This window comes from Balaenoptera ricei, chromosome 1 (assembly GCF_028023285.1).
Source record: "Balaenoptera ricei isolate mBalRic1 chromosome 1, mBalRic1.hap2, whole genome shotgun sequence".
Classification (NCBI taxonomy): domain Eukaryota; kingdom Metazoa; phylum Chordata; class Mammalia; order Artiodactyla; family Balaenopteridae; genus Balaenoptera; species Balaenoptera ricei.
Window position 1 is genome coordinate 22,020,030 of NC_082639.1, and position 15,186 is coordinate 22,035,215.

Genomic DNA, 15,186 nt, shown 5'->3' on the forward strand with positions numbered 1-15,186 from the left:
TTTATCAGGAAACTTGAGAAGATGAGAAGCTATTAATCCAAGTGCTTTAGAGAATGCCAACACCGGATTATCCATCCTCCTTTGTTTTGAGAGATAAGGAAGAGGGCTAGTGAATTTTTACATAGGAGTTACCGTAAAATTTAAGACAGATCCAAATGACTTCCAAATCATGTCATTATAAAAAGACTAAGTCTTTTAATTAAAAAGACAAAGAGCTTTTCTATAATATTGGAATGTTTGCTTTAATAATTCCAGGAAGTATTTACTTGTAATCCTGAGGCTAATAATTCTTATTATAGAAAACTATATTTTTTTTAGAAAGCTACATTTTAAAAAGAATGTTTGTTGTAGAAAACAGTGGTTATTCATTTAAAGCTTTAAACTATTTTTGTTATAGAAGGTTAATTTTATTCCAGTTTGGTGATAAATTAACCCCCTATGACCTCACTGATCTAGATCTAATTAACTTGACAAGTATAAAAGTCTAGGCAGAGTCTCTTAAATTTGATAATGCATGTAAATACTTTCCTTCATGTGAAAAAGTTACCTTATAAAAGATTAAATATAAAACTCTAACAGATTAACTTTAAAAAGCAATACAAAGAATGAAATTCTGATACATGCTACGACACGGATGAGCTTTGAAAACATTATGTCAACTGAAATAAGTCAAACACAAAGGACAAATACTGTATGATTCCACCTGATGAGGCGCCTAGAATAGGCAAATTCATAGAGACAGAAAGTAGAATAGAGGTTACCAAGGTTACCAGGAGCTGGGGGAAGGGAGAATGGGGACTTATTGTTTATCGGTACAGAGTTTCTGTTTGGGATGATGAAAAAGTTCTGGAAATAGATAGTGGTGATGGTGTACAACCTTGACAATATACTTAATGCCACTGAATTCTTCACTTAAAAACAGTTAAGATGGCAACTTTTATGTTATGAATATTTTACCACAATAAAAAAATACTATACAAAAAAAAAGCAATTCAAAGGAAACAATGTAATATTTTCTAAAAGACAACTAACCTGGATTAAAACGTCAATGACATGAAAAATCCAAAAATGTAGAGGAATTGCTCTAGATTTAAAGAAAATAGAGGGAATTCCCTGGAGGTCCAGTGGTTAGGACTTGGCCCTTTTACTGCCGTGGGCCCAGGTTAAATCCCTGGTCGGGGAATTAAGATTCCACAAGCCACGCGGTGTGGCCAAAAAATAAATAAATAAAAGAGAATAGGGCTTCTTTGGTGGCGCAGTGGTTGAGAATCTGCCTGCCAATGCAGGGGACACGGGTTCGAGCCCTGGTCTGGGAAGATCCCACATGCCACGGAGCAACTAGGCCCGTGAGCCACAATTACTGAGCCTGCGTGTCTGGAGCCTGTGCTCCGCAGCAAGAGAGGCCGCGATAGTGAGAGGCCCGCGCACCACGATGAAGAGTGGCCCCCACTTGCCGCAACAAGAGAAAGCCCTCGCACAGAAACGAAGACCCAACACGGCCAAAAATAAATAAATAAAAATTAAAAAAAAAAAAAGAGATAGCCTCAACCACCAGAGGGCAGACAGCAGAAGCAAGAAAAACTACAATCCTGCAGCCTGTGGACCAAAAACCACAGTTACAGAAAGATAGAGAAGATGAAAAGGCAGAGGGCTATGTACCAGATGAAGGAACAAGAAAAAACCCCAGAAAAACAACTAAATGAAGTGGAGATAGGCAACCTTACAGAAAAAGAATTCAGAATAATGATAGTGAAGATGATCCAGGACCTCGGAATAAGAATGGAGGCAAAGATTGAGAAGATGCAAGAAATGATTAACAAAGACCTAGAAGAATTAAAGAACAAACAAACAGAGATGACCAATACAATAACTGAAATGAAAACTACACTAGAAGGAATCAATAGCAGAATAACTGAGGCAGAAGAACGGATAAGTGACCTGGAAGACAGAATGGTGGAATTCACTGCTGCGGAACAGACTAAAGAAAAAAGAATGAAAAGAAATGAAGACAGCCTAAGAGACCTCTGGGACAACATTAAATGCAACAACATTCGCATTATAGGGGTCCCAGAAGGAGAAGAGAGAGAGAAAGGACCAGAGAAAATATTTGAAGAGATTATAGTCGAAAACTTCCCTAACATGTGAAAGGAAATAGCCACCCAAGTCCAGGAAGCACAGAGAGTCCCATACAGAATAAACCCAAGGAGAAACACGCCGAGACACATAGTAATCAAAGTGGCAAAAATTAAAGACAAAGAAAAATTATTGAAAGCAGCAAGGGAAAAACGACAAATAACATACAAGGGAACTCCCATAAGGTTAACAGCTGATTTCTCAGAGGAAACTCTACAAGCCAGAAGGGAGTGGCATGACATATTAAAGTGACGAAAGGGAAGAACCTACAACCAAGATTACTCTACCCGGCAAGGATCTCATTTAGATTTGATGGAGAAATCAAAAGCTTTACAGACAAGCAAAAGCTAAGAGAATTCAGCACCACCAAACCAGCTCTACAACAAATGCTAAAAGAACTTCTCTCAGTGGGAAACACAAGAGAAGAAAAGGACCTACAAAAACAAACCCAAAACAATTAAGAAAATGGTCATAGGAACATACATATCAATAATTACCTTAAACGTGAATGGATTAAATGCCCCAACCAAAAGACATAGACTGGCTGAATGGATACAAAAACAAGACCCATATATATGCTGTCTACAAGAGACCCACTTTAGACCTAGGGACACATACAGACTGAAAGTGAGGGGATGGAAAAAGATATTCCATGCAAATGGAAATCAAAAGAAAGCTGGAGTAGCTATACTCATATCAGATAAAATAGACTTTAAAATAAAGAATGTTACAAGAGACAAGGAAGGACACTACATAATGATCAAGGGATCAATCCAGGAAGAAGATATAACAATTATAAATATATATGCACCCAACATAGGAGCACCTCAATACATAAGGCAACTGCTAACAGCTATAAAAGAGGAAATCGACAGTAACACAATAATAGTGGGGGACTTTAACACCTCACTTACACCAATGGACAGATCATCCAAAATGAAAATAAATAAGGAAACAGAAGCTTTAAATGACACAATAGACCAGATAGATTTAATTGATATATATAGGACATTCCATCCAAAAACAGCAGATTACACGTTCTTCTCAAGTGCACACTGAACATTCTCCAGGATAGATCACATCTTGGGTCACAAATCAAGCCTCAGTAAATTTAAGAAAATTGAAATCATATCAAGCATCTTTTCTGACCACAACGCTATGAGATTAGAAATGAATTACAGGGAAAAAAACATAAAAAAGACAAACACATGGAGGCTAAACAATACATTACTAAATAACCAAGACATCACTGAAGAAATCAAAGAGGAAATAAAAAAATACCTAGAGACAAATGACAATGAAAACACGACGACCCAAAACCTATGGGATGCAGCAAAAGCAGTTCTAAGAGGGAAGTTTATAGCTATACAAGCCTACCTAAAGAAACAAGAAAAATCTCAAGTAAACAATCTAACCTTACACCTAAAGAAACTAGAGAAAGAAGAACAAACAAAACCCAAAGTTAGCAGAAGGAAAGAAATCATAAAGATCAGAGCAGAAATAAATGAAATAGAAACAAAGAAAACAATAGCAAAGATCAATAAAACTAAAAGTTGGTTCTTTGAGAAGATAAACAAAATTGATAAGCCATTAGCCAGACTCATCAAGAAAAAGAGGGAGAGGACTCAAATCAATAAAATCAGAAATGAAAAAGGAGAAGTTACAACAGACACCGCAGAAATACAAAGCATCCTAAGAGACTACTAAAAGCAACTTTATGCCAATAAAATGGACAACCTGGAAGAAATGGACAAATTCTTAGAAAGGTATAACCTTCCAAGACTGAACCAGGAAGAAACAGAAAATATGAACAGACCAATCACAAGTAATGAAATTGAAACTGTGATTAAAAATCTTCCAACAAACAAAAGTCCAGGACCAGATGGCTTCACAGGTGAATACTATCAAACATTTAGAGAAGAGCTAACACCCATGCTTCTCAAACTCTTCCAAAAAATTGCAGAGGAAGGAACACTCCCAAACTCATTCTATGAGGCCACCATCACCCTGATACCAAAACCAGACAAAGACACTACAAAAAAAGAAAATTACAGACCAATATCACTGATAAATATAGATGCAAAAATCCTCAACAAAATACTAGCAAACAGAATCCAACAACACATTAAAAGGATCATACACCATGATCAAGTGGGATTTATCCCAGGGATGCAAGGATTCTTCAATATACGCAAATCAATCAATGTGATACACCATATTAACAAATTGAAGAATAAAAACCATATGATCATCTCAATAGATGCAGAAAAAGCTTTTGACAAAATTCAACACCCATTTCTGATAAAAACTCTCCAGAAAGTGGGCATAGAGGGAAACTACCTCAACATAATAAAGGCCATATATGACAAACCCACAGCCAACATCATTCTCAATGGTGAAAAACTGAAAGCATTTCCTCTAAGATCAGGAATGAGACAAGGATGTCCACTCTCACCACTATTATTCAACATAGTTCTGGAAGTCCTAGCCATGGCAATCAGAGAAGAAAAAGAAATAAAAGGAATACAAATTGGAAAAGAAGAAGTAAAACTGTCACTGTTTGCGGATGACATGATACTATACATAGAGAATCCTAAAACTGCCACCAGAAAACTGCTAGAGCTAATTAATGAATATGGTAAAGTTGCAGGATACAAAATGAATGCACAGAAATCTCTTGCATTCCTATACACTAATGATGAAAAGTCTGAAAGAGAAATTAAGGAAACACTCCCATTTACCATTGCAACAAAAAGAATAAAATACCTAGGAATAAACCTACCTAAGGAAGTAAAAGACCTGTATGCAGAAAACTATAAGACACTGATGAAAGAAATTAAAGATGATACCAACAGATGGAGAGATATACCATGTTCTTGGATTGGAAGAATCAACATTGTGAAAATGAGTATACTACCCAAAGCAATCTACAGATTCAATGCAATCCCTATCAAATTACCAATGGCATTTTTTACGGAGCTAGAACAAAAAATCTTAAAATTTGTATGGAGACACAAAAGACCCCGAATAGCCAAAGCAGTCTTGAGGGAAAAAAATGGAGCTGGAGGAATCAGACTCCCTGACTTCAGACTATACTACAAAGCTACAGTAATCAAGACAATATGGTACTGGCACAAAAACAGAAACATAGATCAATGGAACAAGAGAGGAAGCCCAGAGATTAACCCACACACCTATGGTCAACTAATCTATGACAAAGGAGGCAAAGATATACAATGGAGAAAAGACAGTCTCTTCAATAAGTGGTGCTGGGAAAACTGGACAGCTACATGTAAAAGAATGAAATTAGAATACTCCCTAACACCATACACAAAAATAAACTCAAAATGGATTAGAGACCTAAATATAAGACTGGACACTATAAAATTCTTAGAGGAAAACATAGGAAGAACACTCTTTGACATAAATCACAGCAAGATCTTTTTTGATCCACCTCCTAGAGTAATGGAAATAAAAACAAAAATAAACAAGTGGGACCTAATGAAACTTCAAAGCTTTTGCACAGCAAAGGAAACCATAAACAAGACGAAAAGACAACCCTCAGAATGGGAGAAAATATTTGCAAATGAATCAATGGACAAAGGATTAATCTCCAAAATATATAAACAGCTCATTCAGCTCAATATTAAAGAAACAAACACCCCAATCCAAAAATGGGCAGAAGACCTAAATAGACATTTCTCCAAAGAAGACATACAGACGGCCACGAAGCACATGAAAAGATGCTCAACATCACTAATTATTAGAGAAATGCAAATCAAAACTACAATGAGGTATCACCTCACTCCTGTTAGAATGGGCATCATCAGAAAATCTACAAACAACAAATGCTGGAGAGGGTGTGGAGAAAAGGGAACCCTCTTGCACTGTTGGTGGGAATGTAAATTGATACAGCCACTATGGAGAACAATATGGAGGTTCCTTAAAAAACTAAAAATAGAATTACCATATGACCCATCAATCCCACTACTGGGCATATACCCAGAGAAAACCGTAATTCAAAAAGACACATGCATCCGAATGTTCATTGCAGCACTATTTACAATAGCCAGGTCATGGAAGCAACCTAAATGCCCATCAACAGACGAATGGATAAAGAACAGGTGGTACATATATACAATGGAATATTACTCAGCCATAAAAAGGAACGAAATTGAGTCATTTGTTGAGACGTGGATGGATCTAGAGACTGTCATACAGAGTGAAGTAAGTCAGAAAGAGAAAAACAAATATCGTATATTAATGCATGTATGTGGAACCTAGAAAAATGGTACAGATGAGCCAGTTTGCAGGGCAGAAGTTGAGACACAGATGTAGAGAATGGACATATGGGCACCAAGGGGGGGAAACTGCAGTGGGGTGGCGATGGTGGTGTGCTGAATTGGGCGATTGGGATTGACATATATACACTGATGTGTATAAAATTGATGCCTAATAAGAACCTGCAGTATAAAAAAACAAACAAAACAACTAATACTAAACTTTCATTGGGTTATTTGTATGGAAATATGTTAATATAAATGTTTCAGACATTACATGAAATTTCTAAAAATCTTATATTTGTATTTGTATGGAAATATGTATGGAAATATGTTAATATAAATGTTTCAGACATTACATGAAATTTCTAAAAAAAAAAAAAAAATTAAAAAAAAAAAAAGATGTCTCTGCTTAGGCTTACTAAATACACTGAAAGGAAACACAAAATCAATGTTAGCTGAAAATTAAAAAAAAAAAAAAAAAGAGAGAATAGAGAGACCCTAAAACCAAGTGCAATGAGTGAACTTTAATTCAATCCTGATCTGAAAAAAATCTATAAAATATATTCTTGTATCAATTGAGGAAATTTGAACATGAACTTGCAATTAGAAGATATTATAGAATACGTATTAACTTTCTTAGGTGTGGTAATAGTATTGCATTTATGTAGGCAAGTGTTGTTATCCTCCGGAGATACATGAAGTATTCACTATTTAAAGGCTAAAGGGCCATGATGTCTATGGCTTTCAAATAGTTCACAAAATTTTTAAAATGCAGAGAGAAATTAAAGCAAATGTAGCAGGACTTTCCTGGTAGCGCAGTGGTTAAGAATCTGCCTGCCAATGCAGGGTACACGGGTTCGATCCCTGGTCCGGGAAGATCCCACATGCCGCAGAGCAACTAAGCCTGTGCGCCACAACTACTGAAGCCAGCGCGCCTAGAGCCCGTGCTCCGCAACAAGAGAAGCCACCACAATGAGAAGCCCGCGCACCACAATGAAGAGTAGCCCCCACTCTCCACAGCTAGAGAAAGCCTGCAAGCAGCAACGAAGACCCAATGCAGCCAAAAATAAATAAATAAAAGTTTTTAAAAATAAAGCAAATGTAGCAAAACGTTAGCAGTTGTTGAATTTAGAGGAAGGGTAGATATGTGCTCATTGTTGTATTCTTTCAACTATCCTGCATATTTGAGAATACTAGAAAAATCCAGAATCTTGATATTTCATCACAGGGAGAACAGTATTTGTAGGGAACACTTGCTGTGTGTGCTCACCCAGCACACATACCCCTCTTCCTGTAACAGCACTTCCATTTACCTTCTGGGCATTACCCTCCCCCAGTGTACGCCCACTTATCCTAAATTTCAGTCTAGGTGTCCTCTCCTTCCCTGAACCAAGGGGGTAGGTGCACAACCCATGTCAGGTCAATCAAACCCTCCCTTGTAAGAATTTAACTTTGGGTAGATTAACACAAGGCACACCTGATAGTGCCTGGAGCTACTGCTCATCACTTCCTGCTTCCCAACTCCCTAGAGCTACCCTGTGTGCTTTTTCTGAGGCTTGCCATTTAGCTTTTGCCTCAGTGAGCTAACCCACTCTTTCCAATAAAATATTGTTGTTGTCCTGAAAACCAGAATTGGTCACTGATTTTGACCAGTGAACCATTTTAACACCAATCCAATGTTTTGTTTACAAAAAACAAACAAACAAAAAGCAAACAAAAACAAAAAAACACCTACAGAAGAAAGAACGCCTACAGAGAAAATTCCTAGCATGAAAAATCTATTTGCTTTTATATGAGGGTTAAAATCTTCCAGGCCGGAGACAAATTACAATTGTGAAGTGAGCTGTGAACCATAAAAACAATTTAAAAATTCAGAGTTTGAACAAGTGAAAGGTGAGAGACATATTAAATTTACTCCCTCCCTGGAATGCAGTCTCACTTTACTACCAAAGTAGGCAATGGGAGTGAAAGCAAGCTGAAAGCAGAAAAAGCTTCACCGCCTCAGCAGAGGATGGAATCTCGCGATAATATGGCTGCCGTTTACCAAGCGCCCACCGCCCTAGGCGCTGAGTTAGTCCTTCATATCCGTCACCTCACTGAATTCTCCCAACGGCAAATTTATTATCTATTATTTGGCTATATATACTCTGATTATCTGCACTTTACAGAAACCTGGGGCTCAAGATTGTTAAATCTCTAAGTCGTAGACCTAGAAGGAGGAGGGGCAGGATCCAAACTCAGACGTGTGACTACAGCACTGGGGCCGTAGCACCAGGAGGGCGAGCGAGCTCCAGCTTCCTGGTCCAGCCTCAGATCAGCATCCCAGAGGCCTAAGCCCCTCCCCTTCAAGTTCCTGAGCCAATCCAGGGAGCGGTCAATAGATATTGAGAGACTCTGATTCTCTCCACCCACTCTGGACCCAAGAGCCTCCTTTGCAGACACCTTCCACAGCACCCAGTTCCTGGCTCTCAAGGGTCTCCTGAGTCACCTCTGCTACCCGCAAGAACTGGGTCCGGGGGAGCCCTAGCCTCTTCTGTGCCACACACTCCCAAGTTATGGCACCTGCTAACCCCCACTTCGCCGTGTTAACTTCATCGACAGAAAGTAGATTTCTCCCGCTCCCATTCGCCTTGACCTAGTAAAGCCTAGTGGATATAAGCATGGCTTTTGGAGCCAGATACACCTAGGTTCAAGTCCCTGCATCACCACTGCCTGCCCGTGTGTAAGTTTCTTCATCTTCAGGCTCCCAACCTAAAATTAGGAATGATAACCCTATCTTTATAGCAGGCTTGTTGTGAGGATAAGGCGCACTAACCTATAGAAAGCATCCAGCACAGTGCATGGCACTGTGTAAGCACTTGATAAACAACAGTTGTTATTTTCTTACTTTCATTGTTATCCCCACACTGTAGTCTGTCCAGCCTTTCAACACTGATTTTGTACTTTGGGGTCTAGATCTCCTGCCTTCCCTTGTCATTTTTTTTTTCTCTCTCTAGAAGTGAATCCAAACCCTGGGAGGGTTCCCAGTTCACTGGTGGGTCTTCTTCATTTAGACAGATCTTCCAGAAACAAGAATTTAGCTTGCCTGACGTTTTCATTTATAAAACTTATTTCCAGGTAAAGTTTTGCTGCAATGCCCACCAGTTTTCATCTAGAACTTGAATGTAGGTGATTATGCCCCTGGGAGCACCAATAAAGGATGGAGAGGTCACCAGGTGGGGCTGGAGCCTGGGCCTCAAGTCAGCTGGGCCTGACCCTGGTCTTGCTGGCTGTGAGGCGTGCACACTACTTCTCAACTCTGAACCTTAATTTCCTCAGCTATAACATGGAGAGTCTGGCTCTTAACCTGTAGGGATGTAGTGAGGAATCCACGAGATAGCAACTGGAAAGCCCATGTGCCTGGCACAGAGTAGACAAGGGTAATGTCAGTTTCCTTCCCTCTAGCAGACCATCACTGTCTTGAAGTACTACCATCAGCATCCTAAAAGAGAGGTCCCATCCTTAAGGAAGCAAGGCTTCCCCTCTCCTATTGCATTTTCTACCTTTTCCCTAGTCACTCCTTTTGCTTCTCTGAACCTTAGTCATTCTGCAGTTGGGGGTGGGGCAACACAGGAAAGAGAGGCGGTTCCTGGGACTCAGCCAGCCGCAAAGTGGCCCTGCTCAGATGCCATCTGGTCAGGAGCCAGACTTGCTGCTTAGAAAAGCACATACGTTCTGGGCACTACTACCTAAGGGAAAACTCTGAGACATTTCAAAAACAGCAGTAAAGATGATTAAAGAGTTAGAGAAAAGGGCCTGTGAGGAAAGTCTACAGAACCTAGATTGTTTAGGTTAAGGAAGTGAAGGCAGGAGGGGAAGCCTGGGCTTCTGAGAAACAGTTTCCAAAGAGATGAAGCCAAACAAAATAAAATACATACAGTGGTAGGTCAATGTTGTAGATTGGGAGGGGTGAGTGGTGGGTGACAGTGGAAGGGTCTTGGCGGGTCCACTGAGGCAGGACCTGAAGTCGGGGGATTTCTGTAAGAAAAAGAATGCAAAATTATTACCACAAAATTGCTAGGGCCCTTCCTGGGCTTTGAATGGTATATGCTGGTGAGGGACCCTGAAGCTCTGTTGATTTCACCTCTGATCAAGTAAATTTACTTCCAATCGATGGTGTGACAAGTGAGCTGGTAACAGATCTGAGAAACGGTCACAAAGCTTGATTGTTCTGCAAACTCTGCCTGGCAACGCCTTCTTCCCCTAACTAATGCCTTTTTAGCCTGCAAAACGCAATGCCAGCCTGCTCTCCTCTCAGACATCTTACCAGATGCAGCCCTTCCCCGCCACAGTGGTTCAGTGCCTCACCTTCACGTGTGCACCTGTCGTCTGTCACACACTGTGCTTATATGGACCACTCCACCTGTGCATTAGTTATCTAATGCTGCATAACACATTTCTCCAAAATGTAATGGCTTAGAACCATAGGCATTATCTCACCATTTCTGTGGATCAGGCATCCGGGCATGGTTTGTCTTAAGACTCAGCTGGAAGAGATCAGCTTCCCAGCTCACATGATTGTTGGCAGGATTCAGTTCCTCATAGACTGTTGGACTGAGGCCTCAATTCCTCAAAAGCTGCTGGCCGGAGGCCTCCCTCCATTCCTTGCCATGTAGACCTCTCCGTGAAGCAAGCATGGCAGCTGGCTTCATCAGAGCGAGCAGATGAGAGGGCAAGAGAAAGAGTGGCAGCTAAGTGACAGTCACAGTCCTTTGTAACCTAATCACAGAGGTGACATCCTCTCACTTTGGTCATATTCCATTCATTAGAAACAACTCACTAGGTCCAGCTCATACTCACATGTAGGGAATTACACAGTCATAAATACCAGGAGGTGGGGATCATTTGGAAGCTTGTCAGAAGCTGCCTACTACAAATGTTACTCCTACTCCATCTTGTCACGGCTGTTGTCCTGCCTGTCTCTGCCAGTCCATTATGAGTGCTTTGAAGACAGGAACCACAATTTACTCACATCTTAGTGCTCCTTAGTGACTAGCACAGGCCTCTGGGGCTTGTTAAGTGAATGGATAATGAATAAATGAATGATTGGTTACTCCCTGTAGCAGAAATGGAACCAAAGGCAAGTGTATCATTTTAATTAAGAGAGTGTGCTATTTATTACCTTTTCACCCAGTCACTGCATTTCTAGAAAATTAAGGAAATAATCAGGAAAGTAATTACAAGGATATACTTAGAAGTTTGTAAGTTAGTTGCAAGGATGGTCTATAGAATTGTTTATAACAGCAAACATCCCCCTCAAAAACAAAAACAACTAACCTGTAAACTACCTGAATGTCCAATAATAAAGGATTGATTAAATGCATTATGTTACAGGCCTACAATGGATATTCTGAAGTCATTAAAGTGAAAAATGTTGAACAGTAGTAAATGGCAGGGAAAGATGCTTATAATATTGTACATTATTTTAATATTGTATAATGCACATTATTTATTGTACATCTAGAAAGCAGGTTACAAAGCAGTGTACGTATTTCACATTTTTACAAAGTAAATATACACATAGAAAAAGTCTGGAAGGATTTAATCAGTTTTAAATGGCCATGAGGTTCAGATAAACTGATTTTAAATTGCTTAAACAAACAGGTACGTGTTTTTTTTTTTGTTTGCTTTTTTCACATAACAAGATGTCTGAAAGTAGGCAGCCTCTGGCCTTGGTTCTCTCTGGCTCAGTATCACCGCAGTTCTTTTGGCCTTCCCCTCGTGCTTGCCACCTCATGGTCATAAGATGGCTGCCCCAGCTCCAGGCATCACATACACATTCAAAGAAGGAAGAATGGCTAAGGGGAGGCTCCAGTTATGGCTAACTCTTTACTAGGAAAGCAAAAGATTTTCCAGAAGTCCCCCACTATACTTCCCTAACTCTCTCATTGGCTGAGTGACATGGACATTCCCAGCTACAAGGGAGGCTGGGGACACTAGAAACAGAAATTTCATGATTGGCTTCAAAAGTCATGATGTATGCCCTAGTTACACAACTACCTAAACAAACTTGAAGGTCTGTTAGCAAAGAAGGGAGCAGGGACATTGGGTAGGCAACTAGATCTTGCTCCCTTTAGACAGGACATGCTGTCCACTTTGTCACTGTCACTGTCACCTCACTCCTTCTAGTCTTACACCTGGATTGCTCTACTCAGTTAATCATCTGCTAGTCCCTGAGGGCATCTGAGCTTTCAACACTTGAATATAAAACTCAAGATTAGAAAATGTGAAAAAATTGCTAGCTGTCCTTCATTATTCATCATTTCCTTCTTTCTTCTGGTAACAAAGCAACCTTCACCCCAAGAACTAGCAGGGCATATGGCTGCCCAGCTCAAGATCCTATCTTCCAGCCTCCCTTGTGGCTAGCCTCCCTTCCAGCCTCCCTTGCGGCTAGCTGGGTGTGACCATGCAAGTGCTCACCACTGGAAAGTGACTAGAATTGATATGAGCATCACTTCTTCTACATCATATCCTAAAAGGAAATTGTTAGCCATCTACGTCCTCTTTTCCCCCTTTCCCACAGGCTGGGAATGTAGATGTAGTGGTGGAGAGCTTGCTTCAACAATGTTCTAGGAGAGGGCAGAGGAACAAGATAGAGGGAACCCGTGTCCTTAAAATGACCACCTGGGGCAGAGCCACTTACTCACCACTGGACTCATGCTGACCCACTCATAGGCTTTAAGAGATAAAACAACAACAACAACAGCTATTAAACAAGATATGTATTTTTAGAGTATCCTGTATTTTTTTATCTCTTTATTAAAACAGCTATTCCGTTCCCCAACTAATATAGAAAACAAACCGCATTGTACTAATGGTTGTCGTTAGTAGTTGAAAAGGGGGTTGGACCTAAGTTGAAAAAAGGAGTCAAATAAGTGCTGGAATAGGAGAAGATGTTTTTGTAAAGAGGTCTTGGAAAATACAAAGGCCTTCATTACTGGGGGAGGCACCTGAACTACTAACAGGCAGGGCATTGATAGAGCTTGGTCAGAAGCCCTGCTGGGCTCTGCTTTGGCCTAGAATGGAATTAATATGGTTGGGGCTGAATCTAAATACAAAGACCGGGGTGAACCTGAGCAGTGCAGCCTGAATGGCACAAAGACCCATGGTTCAAGAAGGGTCTGTGCAGCTATGAATTAGGTGAGAGGGCCATCAGTCAGGGTCTTTTTAGGTTGAAAGCAACAGAAGGCAACTGTGACTCTCTCAAATAAAACAAAGCCAAAAAGGAATTTATTAGAAGGACACGGAAGAGATCAAAGAATCTACAGAATATCTTGAGAGCCAAGTTCCAGGAAAGAACAAGATCCAGGTAAGCTCTGGGAATCCCACTAGCAGAAACTTCTAATTTCCCAGAATTAGAAGTCAGTATCACCTGGAGGGCTTGTTAAAACAGAGATTTCTGGGGCCTACCCCCAGAATTTCTGATTCAGCTGATGAAGGGTAGGGCCCTGGAATTCATATTTCTAACATTTTCCCAGATGCTGATGCTGGTGGGCCAGGGGCCGCATATGAGAACCACTTCTCTAGGTAAACACATCAAATGACTCAGCACCGACTGCCTTCCATCTCCGTGTCCCCACTCAAGATTCCACAGTCCTGAGAAAGTCTAGTTGACTCAGAGTTGAGTCACTCCTGTGGTCAGAGGGGTAGAGTCCTGTGACTGGCAGCCCTTTGAGTTTCACATGGGTTGGGGGCAGTGGGGGGCTGGGAGGGAAGTTCCCCAAAGGAAGGCTTGCTGGTCAGACAAAAATAGAAGACAGCCAAGCTGAATGCACAACTCTCTCCATCTGGGGCGAGATCTGCTGCAGCAACTTCTCTCAGCACAGGAAGTTCCAGAGGAGAAAACTTTTTAAAAAGGAAAGGAGGGAAGGAAAATGTGGACTCTTGGACAGTTATCTTTATTCAAACTTCATTCTATTTTCCAGCCCAAGATAGGAGACTCCTGCCCCCTAGAGGAAAGAAATCAATTCCACAGCCGTCTTGGTGACTTCGAGAAGCCCCGAGGAGGCAGTGGACTTTGCACTGGGGACCATTTTGACCAGTTAGGCCACTGCCCAGGACAAAGTGTCATCATGCATGCTGTAGATTTTCTCAGCCGCAGAGAGACTGACACCAACAGATAGTTCCTTAAAAAGCCTAAACATATTTTTGCATTATATTTTATATGCTCACAATGAATTTTTTCCTTCAGAAAAACTTTGAGAAAAAAAAATTTGTTAACCTAAGTAACCAAGCCTATAGTTCTGTAAGTCTGTATTGCTGTCTATCAAATTTTCTTAAAATGAGGCTCACCTGAGCTTATAAACCAATACGATGATTTAACATAGCAACATGGAGTGTGTTAAAAACATCATGTTCGTATCTACACAGCAATCAATGTCATATGCCATATTAACAGGATAAAGGGCAAAAATACATGATTATCTCAATAGATGCATAAAAAACATTTGACAAAATCCAACACTCTTTCATGATAAAAACACTCAACAAACTAGGAAGAGAAGGGATCTTTCTCAACCTGATAAATGTCACCTACAAAAACCCCACAGATAACACCATACTTAATAGTGAAAAACTGAATATTTTCCCTTAAGATCAGTTGTAAAGATTACTGGTTGCCAGGGGCTGGGGGAGGGGGAAATAGGAATTTACTAATGGGTACAGGGTTTCTTTTTGGGGTGATAAAAATGTTCTGAAATCAGATAGTAACAATGGTTGCACAACCTTGTGA